Source organism: Onychomys torridus, chromosome 3, assembly GCF_903995425.1.
Source record: "Onychomys torridus chromosome 3, mOncTor1.1, whole genome shotgun sequence".
Lineage (NCBI taxonomy): Eukaryota > Metazoa > Chordata > Mammalia > Rodentia > Cricetidae > Onychomys > Onychomys torridus.
In genome coordinates, this window is record NC_050445.1 from 72,174,544 (window position 1) to 72,188,969 (window position 14,426).

The window sequence follows — 14,426 nt, forward strand, 5'->3', positions numbered from 1 at the left end:
TAAGTGTCTTTAATCCTGGGAAGACCGAGAACGGCTAAGGAACTGCAGAAACAAGATGTGAGGCTCTCAGAGCTGGGCCACACAGATTAAGGAGAGAAGCCATATCTGACATGAAATGCCTAGGCGATGCTGCTGCTTCAGAAGCTACCATCCAGAATACCTCACCACAAAACTGATAGAGGTGACTGCTCAAAAACACATTTGCAATGTAGACACCATGACCTTTTATTGGAATAAGGTGTCACAAGAAAGGGGAAGTCAGTGCTTGGCATCAAAGTCTTGAGGAAATGCTGACCTCTTCTTAAGGGTTGACACAGAGATAGACATTAAGTGGAAAACAATGCTGATTTACCTTCCCCAAACCCTAGAGTCTTTAAGTTTTTTTTAATAAATACACCCAGCCAGCCTATGCTCTGGAAATGATATAACACAGAACAGCTTAATTCTCAGATTTACTCTGCATCCATTGTAAGGTCATACAGTATAGCAAAATAATTCTCTTTAAAATACTTCTGCTTGCTCCATGCATCTTCTCATCTAGGAGTACTAATGGAAATGTTCAATGTGATTGATTCATGTTGTCATACTTGCTGACATCCATTGTGCTGCCCATGAATCAAGGAGTAATTTGGACTTTCAAGATTTATTATTGAATTAATGTGTTGCAAAATGCTATCACTGTCAGGTTGATTACCAATGGGCATAGGTAACACAAATAGAAAGCCTTCTTTAGAGGACTTACCATTCTAGATACCATTACAAATATTGGTTATGTGAGAGGAGATGTCAAAATATCAGCTTCTATGAGAGATTGGAAGAAGTTGATTCCAAGCTTCATAAATGAGAAACTCAGATGAAGAAATGAAAAAACTAGAAGTATTAACTGGAGCCCAAAGATATGACTGCATTCCTTTATTCCTGTAGGAATGTAATAAAAACTAATAGAAGAGGAACTGCTACTGATTAATGAGAAAAATAAATGATTGACTGATGTAGAATCAAAATATGATTTTGTTGGGGGCGGGCAAAGGATTTAGAACATTACACAAACTTGGTAACATTAGAGGCCAATTTTGACTCTAACTTTGAAAGTTTTGTTGTTTACAAAAATTCTTTCTGGTGTCTCCACAAGTCTCATTAAAGGAAACACTGTTCTTGCTGTTAACTTCATTTTTGTCACATTTTAAAAGATTGTCAGGGCCACCCTTTCATCTCTAATTGTGGGGCCAGCAACTACATTCTGGTTGAATCTGAGGCATCTGCCATAGAAAGGAATTTATGCCTGCTTCTCTAAACCTTGTGAAAAGCAATGGGTGGGAAGGCTGTAGACCTTAGGATAAATAGTCATTTGCAAAACTGCCTTCTAAATATTCTATTTATACCCACAGACCTGGGGTGCTCTCACACTGGTCAGAGAAAGTTTCTTTCATAACGGACAGTGATTAGAGCAGCGGCTCAGAACTGTCCAACGTGGTAAGAATAAGTGACTTAGCCTCTTACTCATTTTGCATACTACAGGAAGATGAAACTTTAAAAATATGTATTTAGTCACATTTAAACAAACCTTTAAGCTGTTTCCTTTAGAATGAGAAGTAATATTCTTCATGGGGCTCAAATTATTAGTCTCTATCTATCCCATGCTGCCTATTTTGTTATACAGAGTTCTCCAAATTAGAAAATTGACATTTAATCAATAATGTGACAACACTGGAAAGAAAGTTCTCTGGTAAGATGGCTTAGTAGGTAAAATGCTTGCTGGGAAAGTAGAGCACCTGATTTCAGCTGCTCAGCAACCATGTATAAAGCTAGAAATTACTGCAGTGTGTCTGCCATTGCATTCCTGGAAAGTGAAGGCAAAGGGATCCTGGGAGCTAGCTCACTGTCCAGATTGTCAAAAATAAAATAAATAAATCTATCTCAAATAATAATATGTGGTCCAGAGAGATGTTTCAGTGCATGAATGTGCTTACATGCAAGCCCAAAGACCTGTATTTAATTCCCACAACTTGTTAAAGGTAAAGAAAGAATTGACTCTATAAAGCTGCCCTCTGATTTCCACTTGCTAGTCTGCCATGGCACATCTGCAGGCACACATACACACATCACACATACAATCTAAATAAATAAATTTGAAAATAACAAAGTATAATGTAGTAGAGGAAGCCAACAAATATTGGTCTGTGAACTCCACACCTGTTCATCATAATGTCTGTATCACATGCATGTCCCCACACAGACAAAGAAAAACAGTAATAACAAAAAATGAAGAAGAGTCTTTATGAGATAACTTGGGATGTAGGAGTGCATGAGCCTCAGGAAAAGTGTCCAATATATATAAATTTCACAACAGTGTGTAATAGATAAATCAATAAAGACAACTGGTATGTAAAATTAAAGATGAGCACAGAGATGATATGATAGAAAAATACACATTGTAAAATTCTCATGCCAAAACAATAGGGATATATGGAGATGTTCCTTTTGACTGACTTTAGTGACTGTTTTCTCTAAAAATTATATTTAGGGGAGGGGAACATATATGAAAGGAAGAAATCATTCACAGGAAGATTTTCTAAAATAAAACCACCAACAGTAATGAGTGATTATGAAGTAGCCAAAATTTCCTAAATAGCCTACTTTAATGTGTTTTATAATTAAGCCAAAGCAAGAGGCAATCTTCATAATTATTTTGGAAACTTAAACAAAATTTTTTCATTACTTTCTTGTAGATAAATATTAAATGTATTTATATAACTGAATTTAGACAACCCAGGAGCAATGAGGAGACCTAAATCTAATATATTACAGTAGCAGAGATATGAGTGAGGCGGGGAGCAATGGGGGGAGAGAGATAAGATTGAATTGCCTGCCAGATATCGGAAGTATTCCAAAACCTATCTGCTATTCCACAAATCAGGAAACAGTCTTAAAAGTGGTTTTGGGTGTAGTCATTTGACTTACGTAGCAATGCAGAGAAGAAAACCCAAAAGGAAACTAGAAAAACAGATGTGCCCATGAACCCATGTCCAATAAGTCAAGAGCATAGCTCAAGGACCAGCAGCCTCATCAGGATGGTCCAAGCACATCTGAAGAGATTTGCCTTTGACAAACAGCACAGAGCAAGGCTGTGATGTTTTGTAGAGTTTACTTTTTCTTCCCAGATGTTTTTCTTAGAAATATATCATTCATTACTTTGAACTTTGGCATTAAGAACAGCCCTCTCTTTAGTCCAAATGTAGATTCTGGAGACTAAATAATAAAAATGTATACTTGCTTTAATATGCTAACTTTTGCCAAGTGAAGTATATCTAAATTTTGTTACAATCTTCACAAAAATATTCCTTATGTAGTTAAAATTCTAAAGGTGTAAGACTTGGCAATTTGGGCTTATGAATGTTTTTTATTACTGTTAAGCAATGAAACTATTGTCACTGATTTGGAAATAGCATTTTGTGTCTCACAATTAAGTCATGTGGTAACTCAATGGAGGCTGACAGAATTAGTTTTAGATTCAAAATCTAATGAAAAGGACAATGAGAGAAACACATGAATTATATAGAAACAAGGATGAATGCCACAAACATTATCAATAGAATCAAGTTAGAAACATCAACAAATTATATCATTAACTACCAGTTACCACAACATCTCTCAAATCTCATCCAAGAGTGTGGAAAACAGTATTGACAGAGTAAACATTTCTTTTCACAAACCGGGAAATACTGACTTAATATTATGAAAATACACTTTTTTAAATTATGATTTGTTTTCATCGAAAACCATATATAGAATTTTTTAGTTCAGATAAGGGGCACTAGTAAAGACTTGGCTCCTCTGCCCCACCCCTCCCCTCCATGCTCCTGCAACAATTGCACCTCACAGGGGCAAGAAAGTGGAGCTGGACGTAGAGATGTGAGTGTGAGTGACCTGGACCAAAGGTGAGAGATCAGAACCGCCCTATTCATTGTTGCAGGCTTTGATGGGTGGGTTGGCCAAGGCAGTGCAGGAGCAAGCAAGCACCCAGACAGGGAAAGCTGGCAGGCTGACTAACCCAGCTGATAGCCAGGCCAAGGACCAGGACTGTGAGTTGGCCTACCCCAACACCCACCTCATCAGTGAACAATTAGAGCAGAAGGGTACAAACCTACAGATCCATAGCTTCAGGAACTCTGAGACACAAGGCAATGGCCCTGAAGTTCAGGAAGCCCATTGTCTGTGGTGTGACAAAGGACAAGGCCCTCAAACTATGACTCATGGCAAAGAACACTTGCAAACGAAAAGAAAAGACTAAAGGGTGAAGCACACTACAGCTTCCACAGTGAAATTCTTTCCTTTTTCCTTCCTTCCTTCCTTCCTTCCTTCCTTCCTTCCTTCCTTCCTTCCTTCCTTCCTTCCTTCCTTTTTGTCTTTCTTGTTTTGTTTTGTTTTGTTGGTCTGGTTTGGTTTTTGTTTTTCCTTTCAAATTTTCTTTCGTTTTGAGGGGAAGTTGCAAGGGTGGTGGGAAGATGTGGTGGGGGTGGAGATGCATGATGTAAAACCACAAAGAATCAATAAAAGTTAGTTCATGGTTGTCTGTAGTAACTCAGGAAGCAGGGAGTTCTCTTTCAGTCTCAGGTTAGAACAGGCTACAAAGAAGCCCATGTGTAAAAAAAAAAAAAAAACAAAAAAAACGAAGAAAAATCAACAAAGAAGAAAACTATGCACCAAACACCTGCTTACATCAAAGTAATTTTTGTTCTGAAACAATGCATGCAAACTACCAAAATATTTAGATACTTCTGTCTTCTCTGTCAATGCAGCTATTTATCTGTCCTCCAGCTCCTTGACCAATGATTACTTAAATGTGGAAAAATATTCACAAAAATGTAAACATATCATATTTATATGTACATTTATCTCTTCATTGTACCTTGTTCCACACCAATTAACAAAGGAATTATAAAAATGAATAAAAATGAAAAACAATAGCATGTGATCAGATTCATAAAGATAAATTTTGGTGGATCCTCAGATTCAAATGTGTAGTCAGTGATAAATTTGACAATGTGAAAATGTTCAACTACGCTAAGAGTTCACCATTTTGATCCTAATTATGTTCTTGTACACAAATAATTATGTTTAGACAAAAATATCAGATTATAAAAGTGCTGCCTTTGGGCTTTCTTGAAAATACCCACAATTTCTAAAACTGAATTTCAGGCAAGGAAATGAGCTGATCTCAGATCACTCAATTTTAAACAGAGGCAGATGAAATGTAAACGATTTTTCTGAGTGGATGTGAGGCAGAACTCAGGCCATGCATCTTTCCTTAAAGCAACACCTCTTCCTTGGACCATTGAACATTTCACTAAGCCTAGGAAATTCAGGAATTACAAAGAAAATTATTTATTTAGTCAGAAAGGTTAATATGGCTTTAAAAAAATAATAGATACAGAATTTGAATTTGTTTTTGTCTGCAAAAGTTTTAAATCCTTTATAAGCCCCGAGTTGTTAGTTTGTGGTTAAATAAAACATAATTATCTGATAAATCTTTGTGCTGTGGTCTGATTTTTCCTGTAGCAAATCCAACAACCTGAGTCTAACTAGCGCATTTTCTGGCTTCCTCCCACTAAAAGAAATTGAGCCAGACATTCTGTCCTGGGGCAGATTTTTCTAAGAGCTGTTTCAGTTTGCTAGATAAGGAGAAAGTTAAAGCTTCTTTGGCATTTTTACAGGTTTAAAGCCACTAGACAAGATGCATATTAAAAAAAAAAAAGAATAAAAACACTGTATTGTTTTTCTGTTCTCATGTCTATTTTTATCTTACAGCCATCAATCTGTTAATAGGTCAATTGCTGGTGTCTACTTTCCAAAACAATGTTATACAGACACTGGAGATGGTTGATCCTGGAGTAGGAATGGTAAAAGCCACCAAACCAAGCCTGTAACTTCATCTTTCTAAGTGGTATGTTACTTCCAAGCCATAATGCTAACGAAAGGCTAGAAAAAGACAATGTACGGGGAAAATCACCATCCTCAATCTCAAAGATGGAAATAGAAACTAGATTGACAAGAGGAAGGATCACAATACAGAATCTCTGCCAGCTTTATGGGTATGGAAGATGGAGAATCACTTTGCAAGTACAAACTCCATTGCGAAGAGTTGGATCATGGCCAAATCTTCCCAAATTCTACATGTGTAGGAATAATTCAGGCTATAGATAAAAGGTTTGTATTCCCAGCTGAAAGATTATAAGTATCTGTGTCCGGCTGTCAGTCAAAAAGCATACATCAACCAGACAGGATGGCCATTAGTACATTAAAAAATCAATGGATGGAGGAAGTGACCTCTCTGGTCACTTTCAGACTTGTTTATTAACTAGAAAATCACTGCAAAATAAAGTGAAAGGAAATTTAATTATAAGTAAATGATGGTGGTTGGGAAAGAAAGTCAGTATCCTAACTGAACTAATGCTGATTTTATTTATCATTCTGTTTGATTCTTGGTAATTTAATTACTTCATTTAATATTTGTAAAATTTCAAGGAGTAGGTGGCCTATTATACTTTGTGACAACATAAAAATCAAGAATTGATGAGATTTGCTTTTGTTGTGTTTTGTTTGTTTGTTTGTTTGTTTTCTTTTGTCCTTTTACAGATTTGACTCATAGCTTTAGGCAAGTTGACAAAACTTTTAAAGATCTGGGTTATAGTTATAAGAATATTGACAATAATTATGTGATCCTGGTCACATAAATTTATTTCTCTTGACCACTTGTACCAGATAGTTTGCAAAGACTCTATATTTTTAAACATCACCCAAAGTGATATTTGAGTGGCATTTTCAGTCTCAAATATGTTTTGTTTCTGTAGTTTAATTCATGATCTATGGTTACTTGCAAGGGAACAATGCTCAGTGCTAAACTCAGGTCAGGGGAAAACAAAAACAAACAGCACAACTTGCTATGGTTCCCTTTTCTTTATTCCTACATTTTCATGATTAAGCGTGAAAAGTGGGCTCATTTTTAATTGTTACAGGTATATATGTGTATGTATATTGTGATTCTGTCAACTTGAATTCTTGGATGTCAACTTGAATACATGTGGAGTTAATTAAAACACAAGTGACTGAGTACACCTATGAGGGATTTTTTCTTGATTGAATAATTTGAAGAGGGAAGACCCACCCTAAATCTATATATTTTAAGCTCAAAAGGTCAACCTTAAACCTGGTCCACCCCTTCTGGTGGCAGCCCATATAAAAGACACAGAAGAAGGAAGAAGCCTTTACCTGTTAACTGCGTCCACCTCACTCTAACTGGCAAGTTTGTTCCTTCATGGCACTAGAACCTACTCCTTTGCGATTCACTCTGTAGACTAGACAGCTACTGAACCCTTGGACTTTCCATTGTAAGACAGCCACAGTTGAAAGAGTTGGTAACTCTCATTTTCATATTTATAGATGTATTCTCTAAAGAAACCTGATTAATTCATACATATTCCTAAGTATAACCTGCTCAGTTTTCATAATATTGCTCAAATTTATGTTTTAGTGGCTGACATACTGAATCACCAATTGGTGTGCTGTTCACTGGGGAAAACTTTCTTCCCCTCGGCATTCTTGGGCTTTTCATGCTTCAACTTTGGAGTAGCTATTGGTGTCACCCTTGCTAAGCTCATGTTTAATCGGTCAGTCACACTGGTGAGAATTTATGGGTGCAACTTCTGACATTCCTAGGAGACACAATCTTGTAGCAAGCTCCCCAATTCTCTGGCTCTTAAAATCTTTCTGCCTCCCTTTTCTGCAATGTTTCCCGAGTCTTCAGTACAGCTGAGCTTTCTAGATGTATCAATTAGGCCTGGGGACTACATAACTCCATATTTTAATTGGTTGTGACTTTTTGAAATGATCTCTATCTGTTGCAAAATAAAGTTTCCTTTATAAGGAATTAAGACTACACTTATCTGTGGGTACAAGGACAAATTTTTGGATTGTTGTTAAGCTTTATTTTTTCTTGTTTAATAATGTGGTAGTTGTAGGTTCTCCTCCAAGATCCATAACTACACTAGCACTGAGTAGTTGGCTGGGTTTGGAGAATTAGGTCTCGTTTTCCTCTCCTTGAGAGTGTCTTAAGTCCAATTAGGGAACTAGGTTAACACTCAGGTATGTGTGCCACAAACACAAATTTAGAGTTATGGTGCCATGCTTGCCACTGTGGTTTGTAGTGGGTAGCCATTCTAGCTTTGACCTGGAAATTCCAACCCCCATTGAGACTTCGGTAATGGTAATCATGCCTACAAGACGGGGCTGAGAGATACACTGAAGACCCAAGATCCGGATGGGCCAGCTCTCTTGGTTCCTGGACCCTGGATGCTGTAGGTAGACCAAGCAGAGTTCTCCAGAGAACACTGCCGGACTGTGCCACACCTTTCCCAGACCCTGTTACCTATCCCTTCACTTGTAAGTTACCCCCACAAAATAAACCTTCCTTTTAACTACTTTGAGTGGCCTTAATAATTTCACCAATAATGGTTTTATGTGTATGGGTGTTTGCTTGCACTTATGTCTGCTCATCACTTGAATGAGTGCCCAGGAAGTCCCCCTCGGGACTGGAGTTACAGATGATTGTTAGCCAGCATATAGGTGCTGGAAATTAAAGCTGGCTTCTACCGAAGATCACCCAGTGTCCTTGACTTCTGAGCCATCACTTCAGCCTCCTCTTTGTAGCTCGTGTTCTTTAAATGAGTATTCTAATAGGAAATCCATCTTCCAAGAAACCAGAACTAAAATCTTTCTGTGCTTACATAGTGATATTTCATTGTTTGTCCCTTGTTAGTGACAAGTACTTATAAGAGTTTGATTTCTAACACTATAATAAAATTTTCATTGATAAACATGGACTTTAAGTTCATTTTTCCTCTATTTAGCAAAACTCATAATACTTTCTGGTTTTGTAATGGAACACTAACAAATTTATGGAGTCTCTTATGTTCTGGAATTTGTAAAACTTTTGGCACCCAAACCACAATAAACAGTTAGATTGAAATGATTTCCTGGCTACATTGGTTGAAAATCCTTTTGGTTAGATAGTTTTTACTTTAGGGATAAAAATGACAATAATGCTAGTAATTCAGTGAGTTTTTTTTATAAAATGACAGTTTTTGACTTCCGTTGCTAAGAGGTAAGGACTGAAGTGCCTTTCAGTGGATCCTGGGGTGTTGGGGAGTGTTGTGAGTGACAGTGGGTACTCATAGACACTTTCTCCATAAATCTAAAGTATCCTCATCAGGATCAATTCTGGATTAGCACTACCATCCTCAACTCATCTATGTTTGTGTGATGATGCAATTATAGTATACTTTTCTATTCTTTAATGTCATACATGAGTACTATATCTACACCATGTCTCTCCTCATCCCAAGCCCTTTCCTCCCAACCTTACAACCAAAATTCATGGCTTTTTCTTTAATTATTATTTCTACATATACATACATTCTCACATTATGCAAAGTGCATGCAGCCCTACTGAATTCACACTGTTGCTCATATACACGTGTCCAAGGCTTATCATTTGAAATTGGACATTCTGTCCAAGAGTGCATTCAGGTAGGGAACTAATTAGACTTCTCTCAGTAGCATGATTGCCTGTACCTCTTTGTCTAGATGTGGGACCAAGTGTAATTTCCACTGTCCACATTGGCATGTCAACTGTTGTCACCATGCTGGTCCTGTTTAGGCAGCAACATTATATTATATTCTTTCTCTTTAAATATAATCACCACAATTTATTATTTTTTATTCTTGATAATTAAAACAGAAATTTTATATTTGAAGACATTATAAATCGAACACACTAGACATATAAACATACACACTTTTGTAAAAATTTTATAAAACTTAAGATCATTTTAAGAGACACTGTGATTTCTTTATCAGTTGTAGCAGGAATCTTAAAGGTTCTTATTAATAAAATCAAACCTGAGGCCAGGTATTTTGGTGAATGCTGGAAGATCAGAGAGACAGAACAGGCCACAGCTTCCTCACCTGGCCAGTTCCTCAGCTGATCCTGTTTCCTCAGACTGGAAGCATCTGAGTCCTCATCCAAATGGTCTCAGCTGAACTGCTGCTCAAAAGCCTGAAAGCTTAATCAGCCAAGTGCTTCTAGTTTCTGGTCTTCATGCCTTATATATCCTTCTGTTTTTGCCATCACTCTCTGGGATTAAAGGCATGTGTCACCAGCCTGGCTGTTTCCATCCAGTGTGGCCTTGAACTCACAGAGATCCAGAGGGATTTCTGTCTCTGAAATGCTAAGATTAAAAAGGCATGAGTGTCATTTTCTAGCCTATGCATCTAGTGGCTGTCTGTTCTCTGGCCCCAGATAAATTTATTAGGGTACACAATATTTTGGGGAACACAATACCACCACAATCAGTATGTAAAAATTCAAAAGGATGTACCACAGTCATATATACTTTATTCTTATTAATCCATCTCCCCAACTGCCTACTCATGTGTGCCTGCTCCTATCTTGCTGGATTCCTTCCTCTCCCAAGATCTCAAGAAACCTTCCTGCTTTTATGTCAAATACATTACCTTCTCTTTTTCTCTGTCATTACAACCACCATTATCATATCTTTCATATCTTCTTCCCTGTTCAGTGACTCCTTTCTAGTTTTATCACACACACACACACACACACACACACACACACACACACACACACACAAACACTTACATTGAATTTTCACATATAAGATAAGCTGTGTGTTATGTAATCTTTCTGGGTCTTGTTTACTTCACTTAACATAATGACTTCACCTTCTGTTTTCTTACAAATGTAATAATTTCATTTGTCTTCACATCTGAAATTTTTTTTATGTTTAGGTACCACCTTTTCTTCGCATTCATCTGTGGATGAGCATCTAGGCTGGCTCAATTTCTTAACTAGTATGAATAGTGTGAGAATAAAAATAGATTGCAAGGGTCTCTTTTGTACTTTGTCTTAGAGTCATTTGGCTGCATATCGAGGAGTGGGATAGGTGAGTTGCATGGTAATTCTATTTTTAGTTCTTTTGGAGAAATATTTCTCCTGATTGACATCGTGATTGCACAGTTTTACATTTCCATCTGCAGCATATAAGGGCTTGTCATGGGCCATAAGAATATGTAGCAGATGAGAACTGATATTCATAATGTCGACCCACCAGATGAATAACTCTCTGATGGAGGAACCTCATCAAGCAAGGCTTATGAGGCCACAGACTAAGAATGACTGTTTGCTTCTGACTGTATTTTTTCTCATGTGAAACTACATTTCTTCCCTAAAAATAGCTATGGGTATTTCCCCCACTACCTATGTATTTATCTTGTAAATTTTATATTCCATCTATTGCATACACATATATCTGTGGATGGTGAGGAAGATGATTTCTTCTTAACCTGTACAATTTTGATGAATATAAATATACTAGGATATGCTTCATAACTAGATCTACTGTTCCATGAGGATTATAAAACACTTAGATCCCATTTTAAATCTTTGTCCCAGTTCTAGACAGCTACATACAATTAGCTGATTTAAAACCTAGATGCCCCTACAAATCAGTTCATAAGATAAAACCCAACAGAAAATACACAAGGACAAATTCCTAGGTGTCTAATTGTAGAACCAAGGTCAGGCATGAAGCAACTTTGGTGCCAGTTTGTCCCTTGCTAAAATCTGACTGACAAAGACCTAACTCTACACAAATTCCTCAGCAGCTCGTTGCCATGGTTACTTACTCTCCTCAGATGTAACTTTTTATTGCCTTTGGTGAAATGTATATAAGTGGATGCAGAACAGAAAGATTGATGAGAAGAAGCTTGAGAGAAAAATAAAACTATAATCAGTACTTCTATGAGTCTTATTCCCTCAGATAGATAAAAATAATTCCTAAGTCCCACTACTCTGCTGGCATTTCTTTTTATTACCCTGGGTGCAGTCATGGGAGCTGGTCTCCCAGGCTGCAATAAGAACATCATTTTTTGTCACATCATCATCATGTTTTTTTCTTGATGACAGTCATTATGAGAAAGGTGATTAGGATCTTAAAGAAAATTTCGCTGTTTCCCTGATGCCTAAGGATGGTGAACAAATTTTCAAGTATGTATTGGCTCTTTCTAATTCTTATTTTGAAGATTATCTGTTGAGTTCATTATTGATTGGATTTGTGAATTTTTTTATACTTATGCCAATGATTCTTTATATAGTCTAGAAACTATTCTCATGTTTATGTATAGTTGTCCAAGATTTTTCTTAACCTTCTATAGGTTGTCTATTCACTCTATGACTGTTTCTGTAGTTGTGCAGGGGTGTTTTACTTCTAAGCATTGGTCAGTTCCAGGATTTATTTCCTTTGCTATTGGAGTTCTGATCAGAAAACTTTTCCTGTGCCTTTATCTTCAGATGTATGTTTTCCACCAGAAAATTCATAGTTTCACAGATTGTTTCAGGTCATTTTGACATGACTATTTTGCAGGATCAGAGAAATAGATGCATTTTCATTTTCCTACATGTAGATATAAAGGTTTCCTAGTACTGTGGAGAAAGTTAATTTTTGTTATGTATGTTTTGACCCTTTTATCACAAATTAGGTAGCCAAGGCCCTTGCAGTTTGCATTACAATCCTCTATTACATTCCATTTGTCTGAATCTTTGTTTTTATCCTCTTTTTGTTACTGTTGTTCTTCAGTAGAGTCTCAGATCAGGCAATTTGATAACTCCAACATTGCTCTTTCTGTTTGGGATTACTTCATTTTTGTTCTTTTTTGATTTCATGTGCAGTATAATATTATTATTTATAGTTCTGTGGGAAAATACACTTGGAATTTTATGGCGATTACTCTGAATCTGTAGGATATTTTCAATAATATATCTCTCATGGCAACAATAATTCTGATAATTAATGAACATGAGAAGTCTTTCTATCTTCTAATATCTTCTTTATTTTCTCCAGTATCTTCAAAAAAATTTTCATTGTGGATATCTTTTATCTCAGTGGTTAAATTTATATCTAGTTTCTTTTTTCACTTTGTAATTTAGAAAGTTTATTAAATAGTGGGAATTACAACATTTAATTAGCTTATGTACAGTACTTAAAATGTATCTCCCAAAATGTATTGCTTTTCCCACAAGGAAAAGGGCATATGACTTCAATTCCAATTGAAGTCTATCTTTCTATTGCGTCTGAGTGTCAAAGATTAGGCATATGCAGTGCCTCATGAAGGTGCATGTTTTATAGTGTAAGATGTTTATATGACACTTTAGATTCTAGGGTGAATGTGCAGTTTTATATTTCAGTTTGTGGGCCACGTACATAGACTTGGAGAGGGTATGTGTGTGTGTGTGTGTGTGTGTGTGTGTGTGTGTGTGTGTAAGAGAGAGAGAGAGAGATGAGATGAGATGTTTCCTTAAAGTTATGAGTTCAGTGCTTTAGTTTAAAATAGTTTCTATTGCAGGTGTATATTACTAGGTTCTTATATTAAAAATTTAATTTTTATATATTTCTAGGTAGTTCAAAGACATTTTGAAAGTCATTTTATCCAATCTCATTCTCTGAAGATTCATTATTTGCTTACAGAAACATTACTGATTTGTTGTGCTAACTTTGTATCCTGCTAATTTCTAGAAGAGGTTATAAAATGTAAGATTTTTCTAGTGGACTTACTAGCATCTTTTAGGCATTTTAGGATTTTGTCATCTCTAAATAGTTATATTTTTACTTCTAGGTTCCCTATTTGTATTTCTTTTACTTCTTTTCTTGTCTTATTGCTGTAGCTAAGACTTTATGCACTATATCAAACAAGAGCAGAGAGAGCAGGGATATTGGTATCAGATTTTTTGTGGAATGCTTCTAGTTTTTCTACATTCAGTATATTGTTAACTACAGGTCTGTTATATGTAGACTATATATATATATATATATATATATATATATATATATATATATATTCTTAATTTATTTGTGAATCATATTCAACAGATAGTTGTATCTTATTTTTATTCCAGCCAACTATTTCCTTACCTTGGTTTATGATCCTGTGGGATACTGAGCTTGTATAGGGTCAATAGTGGGTACTAATAATTGAGAAGTAAAATAAGAAATAATGAGGGAGACAGAAGGGAGAATAATGTATAAAGGAAAATAAAAGAATGCTAGATGTGTATGAGGTATAAAACAAAATATTATATAATAATGAAAAAGAAAGAAAAGTTATGAAATCTCTATTTGGTAAAACAGAAATATAAACAGTAGGAGCACAAAAGTTTAAATGAAAACTTTAATAAGTAAGGATGAGAAATAAAAATGGAAAGGAAAACTTTGCAGCATTAGTCAGTATTGCTTTCTAGTAGAGATGGCTGTTTCTTTCACTATCATTTGGTTGTGTTTGTTTGTTTGTTTGTTCTT